Below are 7620 nucleotides of genomic sequence, written 5' to 3'. Positions count from 1 at the left end.
CTTTGAATTGTATGATAATCAGCCCCACATGAATTACATTTAATGCGTCGTCCGTGTGAACAAAAGACAGCCTCCGGTCGCAGATGCTGGTCGGGTGCAGTGTAGCCTGAGGGCAACAGCTGAGCTCCTGCAGAATGATCCATGGCACACACCATAACATCCAGACAGACACTGTGAACGGCAGAAACATGGCCGGGACACCTAATTAATCTTCCTCCGCTCTTTTCAACTTAACAAAAGATAATTTAGTCAGATTTTTTTTTTGCCTTTGTTGTTTATTGGAAAATGTAAAGGAACAAGATTTCCCGCCGCTGGTTCTTGCGATGCTCTGTGTTTGCATTGTTAAATTGTTGATTCAGACGAGGAAAACGGGAGGTTTGCCAGCGTCAACAACATAGGGGGAACCAGTGGGCGGAGCCTGACAACACGGCACAGCTAGCTTACTCTTAATGACACATTTGTCAGTCTGGCCATCTGATCGGACTGTTCCCCACAGACCAAAGCCTACATAATCCCTGTTCTATCCTGTCTGTACTGTATTCACAAATTCAGTCCTTGTGTTCTGGCGAACACAAAAGGCATGCTATTCATCTATAGACCCTAGTGCTTTGCTTTAGGCCTGAGTGAGCTATTTAGGCACTGGGGGCATTTGGGACGCAGACCCGTTTCAACCCTATGGTCTGACATAGCCTACCACAAATGACTGACGGACAGAAAGACAGTGATTGATGTAGGCAAGTTAGACACAAAGCAGTTGTGCTTTATTACAGATGCGCAACACCCCAAACTCCTCCAAGGCATGTTTGGAATAGTCTGAACATAAGAAGCAGCAATTTCTTTTGTTTCCAGCAGCCAAGCTTTAAATTAAAAATCCAATTTCCTATTGCTTTGGGGGAAAAACAGTGAATCTGTGGCTTGTTCACGTTAATTCAGATGAAAAGACACAAGGTACCAACTGTAAACTTGATAGCTTCTAATAATTATTTATTTAGTAATTGAACACTTGATAGCTTTAATAATTATTTAACATTTAATGTTATTCAGACATGTAATAACATTACATAATTAATTTAATATTTAATAGGACATCTGTGTCCGGACAGCAGACATTTATAATTCAGATAATCCTGAACCTTTTCAGCATTAAAGTACCGGTATAGCCGTTTTTTACTGACATCAAATGATTTCTGGGTGACAGTTAAGTACCCAACTGTGATTCTCGTCAAATATAAAGCTTCAAATGAAATTCAATTAGTTTTTTGGTAACGTAATCTCTCAAGCAAGAATTGTGCTATGACTGTCCTGGAGTGATCTTAGTGGGGAGGGGGGACCTGAAAAATGCATAGAGAGGATTTAAACCCCCTTTACTAATACATGTCAACATCACCAGGCAGTCCAAAAGTTCCATCCCAACTGAATTGTTGACACTGATCTTGGTTCAGTTTTAAATGTTCCGACTATATTGTGGAGGTCAGGATTGGGGGAGTGGAAGGTACTATCATCATCATCATCATCTGTATGACCAGCTCCACTCTACCATATCATGCATAGAAATCTCCATAATTAGGTCGAGCCCCAAATGGCACCTCATTCCCTACACAGTATAGTGCCCTACAAAGGGAATGGGGTACCATTTGGGATGTGACCTCGCTAGCAGTGGAAAATCTTTCTGAAAAGGGGTGACATCCTGAGAAATGTAAGGATGTGCAGTACCACCTATCGACCAGCTGTCTAGAAGGCCCAGATGACAGGGCCAAGCAGGTACCAGTACCTGGGAGACGCCCAAACGGACCCTACAGTCTATTGGAACCATCCATTCAACACACCGCATGTCAGGAACATCATCCTATTTCATACGTACTGTAGTGAACTGGTTTCAGCCAGTGGTCCACTGTGCACAGGGCAAAGGGCACCGTTTGGAAGTCGAACACAGCTGAGCCTACCGGTTCCCCACCTACCTCTTCAGAACAATACGGGCTATTGATCCGATCCACCAGCCCTCTAGCATGGAGCCTATCCAAACAATGACTTTCCAGACTGGCTTTCCTTCCTGCCGGTGCAGCTGTTGGGTGTTGACTGGAGGCTGGCTGCTGAGGGGCAATGTGTTAGTGTGTCGCTTCTGGAAACTCGTGTCCAGTCCAAATCCAGTTCTAGCCTTTAGTTAGGATTAGCTGTGCTTCTCTTGTTTCCCTGCGCAGGCTAATGCTATGGAACCCCTTTTTGGAGATGCCCATGCCTATCCCATATGGAAAGATAAAACGTGATGTTTTCTTTTTAAAATGCATGTTATTTTGTAAACTTTGACCAATTAATGTATTTTCAAATTCCAGTCACGTATTGTAAAATGCATCTGTCCATACATTTGCTAGTTTGTTCATCAGCCTGACTGCCAACATGTCTATCCGTCTTTATATCTGTCTGTCTGTTTGTATGTTTATCTGTCTTTATATCTGTCTGTCTGTTTGTATGTCTATCTGTCTTTATATCTGTCTGTCTGTCTTAAAGGTTTCCCCTATACTTAATAATAACCAGACTCGGGATGGTGTTCTCTGGGAGATGTGTCGTGTCGGGCTTGTGACAAACGTAACGTTTTGCATTTAGAACAAAAAGGTAAATTTTCAGTTTCATTAGACCACAAAACTTTTTGTCATAGACACAACCGGATATCTTCTTGCCACCCTTTGTTAGCTTGATTTGTGGAGTGCTTGAGATATTCGGTCAATAGAAATGGGAAATGTTTAAAGATACCCCATTGAAGGGTATCTACCCAATTTCAGGCTTTGCCCCAACCTGTTCTTTCATTTTTCAAAAACATTATTTCAAGCAAAAAGTGCCGCACAGTTCAAATCATTTGTGAATATTCAATTGTTTCTAGTGCAGGTTGAAGTCCCATTTCCCAATCACATGTGGCTCATTGAAAAACAGCAGGACTTTAGCTGAAGGAATTGCTTAAGGCACGCCTCATGCATAGGCTGCTATAGTGTTGCCAAGTAGTGTTGCTGTTAGATGTAGTGGGTTTTTGACACCTCAGTTTCCTTCTATTGGTGAAGCTACTTTTTAAATCAGGAGACGTATGGTTGGTTTAATGACTTCCCTTTTTGGTTTCTGTGGCACCCAGCTGAGCTCAATGTAAACAGCTTAATTAAACTATAAACACAAGAGCAGGATCGCTGAACATCTTTTTCACGCGGTGCCCCGTCTGGCCATTTAATTAATATGAGTAATGCAGCCATGGACACGATCAAAACACCAAGTGATGTGTCTCTTCGTACCGCAAACACCATCTGAGGTCATATGGTGAGGCCTCAAGGCACAGGGAGAGAGGCCAGGTCTCACGGGGACATCTCTGACCACACACCCCTCCCCCCCGTCCCCAAACATTTATGCTCCCACCATTAACACTTTAGTCAATTGGCAGATGCGCTCATCCACGGCGACTCACTGGAGCAATTAGGGCCGAGTGTCTTAAAGCCTGTTTAAACTACAACAGTTGTCAAGACGACAATGTCATTTAAATACAATTTACATAATATGCAAATACAAATTTCTGTTCTCACTGGCAACAAGTTACTGTGCCATAGGCACGTCGTTCGGCGCGTACCAGAGATGCCATTCGGTGTTTGATCAGTGTAATGTGAATAAAGGCGGTGTATGTGACAGATATATGTAATACGCTGGGCAAACGGGGAGAAAGCATGAATTTGGAAAGGAAATTCTCATTTGGAAATTTGGAAATGGAATCCACCATTTCTACTGATAACTGAGTGTTAATGTTATTGTTTGTTGGCACGGTATAAGCAGGTGCAACACAAACATGCTGTTTACCCTGGGAGACCTGTGGCCGTTCTTCATGAGGACATTACTGATGTCGGCACCGCACAAAATTAAAATTCTTGTATTCGCCGACCGCCATTTTGTTAGGGAGGCGGTATCTAAGTTATAGACAATAATAAATACTAAATAACAAAATGTCAAATACGTGGTTTGGAGATGTCAGTTGACTGTAGCTATGAAGCAGATACTCTTAGGGTGCTTCCCAAATGGCACATTAATCTATAGGCCTTATGGGGTCCAGGTCAAATGTAACACACCGAATGTGTCATTTGGGACATACCTTGGTATTGCTGACTTCAGAGAAAAGGTTTGTCATTTCCTGATTACAGATCCAGTTTCAGAATATCATGGAAAGGGATACAGATTGTCCCACTGTCCTGTGCTGAGAGCGAGGGTCATTTGGAGACTTAAAAAATGACATAATAGCTTTACATAATCAATACAGTTGATTGTCTGTCATATGTTGGTGTCCAAGTCCAAACATGATATAGCAAGTGATCTAATGGATGGATTGATTACGGGTAATGTTCCAAATGCTGCCCTATCTCTATTTAGTGCCCCACTTGCCTACACTGGTATAAATGTAGGGCGCTAAACAAAGGGCCCCATTTGCAAAGTAACCAAATATCTGCCTATTTTTCATTTATCCATTCATTCTCTCCATGATTATTTTCATTCATGAATTACCTCATGTACGTATTTGTTGATTTATTATCCCTTTCGTTCAGTCGCCCTTTCCCTAATTACATCATTAGTCACACGGCCGTGTCCTCATTGATACTTGCTCAATCATTGACTCTTCCTTTCAAGCCTTCGATCACTGGCATGTGACAGACTGAGACTCACATATCTTGTTTAACTTTGGTGGCTACGGTGTGTTAAGCATCTTCCAACATACGTCCTACTGTGCTCGCCAACATCCGAAAACAGTGTGGCTGTACTGTAGATGGGTGAACACCGCCCTCTAGTGATGAACATGGTCCATTGCTGCTTTCCTCCCATTTGCGCTCTAGGACTTCATCTGTCAGGTATCTGATGAGTGGGAGTGCATTTGTTTTACAATTTGTGAATATAACAGAGAACACATTCTCATTTACAGCCAGGACCTGGAAGCAGTTAGAGCTGCCTTGCTCAGGGGCACAATGACTGATTTTCTGCGATGCCAGCTCAGGAATTAATTCCACCAACCATTCTGTTACTGGTCAGAAGATCTAACACCTGGGTCAGCTGTTGGCTGTCCCCCAGTGGGACATGCTTAGTATATGAATTGGTGAGTCCTTCTGGCAATCCTGGTATCCCTTAAATCAACAGGCAAATTCATACAGTGTTATGCTAACACACATTTAAGACTTGTGATCCTGTGATACATTCAAAGTATACAAACATTACCTGATGTCCCCACTAACATAGGAAACCTGAAACGTAGGTCCCCAAAAGGCTTTTTGGCAGCTCCCAGTTATGAGATTGCTTAACGGTTAGGTTTAGGGAAACACTTACAATAATTGCAAACAATAAAATAATGTGGTAGAATTGGGGTAACGTTTAGGTTCACGCATCGGTTTAGGGTTAAGTAAAATTTAAGCAGGATCATGTACAGTAAGGGAACATGTTACAAAAATGTTTAAAAACAAATATAAATGAGGATTGCTGTTTAACTAAATTAAGGTAATGTGTATAAAGTATAAAATTTTTAAAAATATGTTTGGGTTAAGGGCTGTCTGTTTATGTAATTCCAGATAAAATACATTGGGTCATAGCTATTATTAATCCATAATCAAATGTTGTTGTTTTCATTCCACAATCATTCAATGGGGATAACAAACAACTTTAATGGATCAGTAAAAGGTGCCACTAAACAAAGAAAAACAACAATCCAAATCATGTGTTACATCACTGCCATAAATCTTAAGTCTGTGATAAAATAGAGTATAATACAACTTTTTGTAAATGTCTTTTTGTGAGTCCATTTTACAGCTGTCAGGACCTATCCTAACACACAACCAAAGTTAAATGTATACATTGTTAAGGTTTTTTGTCTTAAATATCTTAAAAACATTGGGTGAATTGACATTTGGGCTTCACGTTAGACTCCACAGATACGTTCCAAACTGAGCTGGGCTGCCATCAGGATTAAACTGGCTCCAGACTGTGGCTTTAATGTCCATGTCACATCAACACTCCTTCATGATGACTTAGGGGCTATAGGGCAGGCCATCCTTCTAAGATGATTTAGAATAGCCAAATAAATAAACATCTACGACGCTGGTCATGTAAACAAACAGAAGAAAACGCTGCATTTAGTCAGTGACTGGGAAATGAAATAACAGTGACCAGGGTCAACAAGAATCAGATGCTCCATCCCTGGGCTTTGTTTTATTCATCCCAACCGGATCCTAAAATGACCTTGCCTTGGGCTCCTTAGCAATCTTTGTTTAAAAAAAGGATTTGGATGGAACGGAGTGGTCGTGCAAATCAGAGCACTAGAAAAGTAAAGACACATTTAAGACTTGTGACCCTGTGATACATTCAAAGTATACAAACATTACCTGATGTCCCCACAAACATAGGAAACCTGAAATGTAGGTCCCCAAAAGGCTTTTTGGCAGCTCCCCGTTATGAAAGGTTTAGGGAAACACTTATAATAATTGTAAATAATAATATGATGTGGTAGAATTGGGGTAATGTTTAGGTTCATGCATAGGTTTAGGGTTAAGTAAAATACACTCACCTAAAGGATTATTAGGAACACAATACTAATATTGTGTTTGACCCCCTTTCGCCTTCAGAATTGCCTTAATTCTACGTGGCATTGATTCAACAAGGTGCTGAAAGCATTCTTTAGAAATGTTGGCCCATATTGATAGGATAGCATCTTGCAGTTGATGGAAATTTGTGGGATGCACATCCAGGGCACGAAGCTCCCGTTCCACCACATCCCAAAGATGCTCTATTGGGTTGAGATCTGGTGACTGTGGGGGCCATTTCAGTACAGTGAACTCATTGTCATGTTCAAGAAACCAATTTGAAATGATTCGAGCTTTGTGACATGGTGCATTATCTTGCTGGAAGTAGCCATCAGAGGATGGGTACATGGTGGTCATAAAGGGATGGACATGGTCAGAAACAATGCTCAGATAGGCCATGGCATTTAAACGATGCCCAATTGGCACTAAGGGGCCTAAAGTGTGCCAAGAAAACATCCCCCACACCATTACACCACCACCACCAGCCTGCACAGTGGTAACAAGGCATGATGGATCCATGTTCTCATTCTGTTTACGGCAAATTCTGACTCTACCATCTGAATGTCTCAACAGAAATTGAGACTCATCAGACCAGGAAACATTTTTCCAGTCTTCAACTGTCCAATTTTGGTGAGCTCGTTCAAATTGTAGCCTCTTTTTCCTATTTGTAGTGGAGATGAGTGGTACCCGGTGGGGTCTTCTGCTGTTGTAGCCCATCCGCCTCAAGGTTGTGCGTGTTGTTGGCTTCACAAATGCTTTGCTGCATACCTCGGTTGTAACAAGTCGTTATTTCAGTCAAAGTTGCTCTTCTATCAGCTTGAATCAGTCGGCCCATCCTCCTCTGACCTCTAGCATCAACAAGGCATTTTTCGCCCACAGGACTGCTGCATACTGGATGTTTTTCCCTTTTCACACCATTCTTTGTAAACCCTAGAAATGGTTGTGTGTGAAAATCCCAGTAACTGAGCAGATTGTGAAATACTCAGACCGGCCCGTCTGGCACCAATAACCATGCCACGCTCAAAATTGCTGAAATCACCTT

Source organism: Esox lucius, chromosome 13 (genome assembly GCF_011004845.1).
Source record: "Esox lucius isolate fEsoLuc1 chromosome 13, fEsoLuc1.pri, whole genome shotgun sequence".
NCBI lineage: Eukaryota > Metazoa > Chordata > Actinopteri > Esociformes > Esocidae > Esox > Esox lucius.
The sequence above is the reverse complement of the archived record's forward strand: the minus strand, read 5'-3'. Positions refer to the sequence as shown.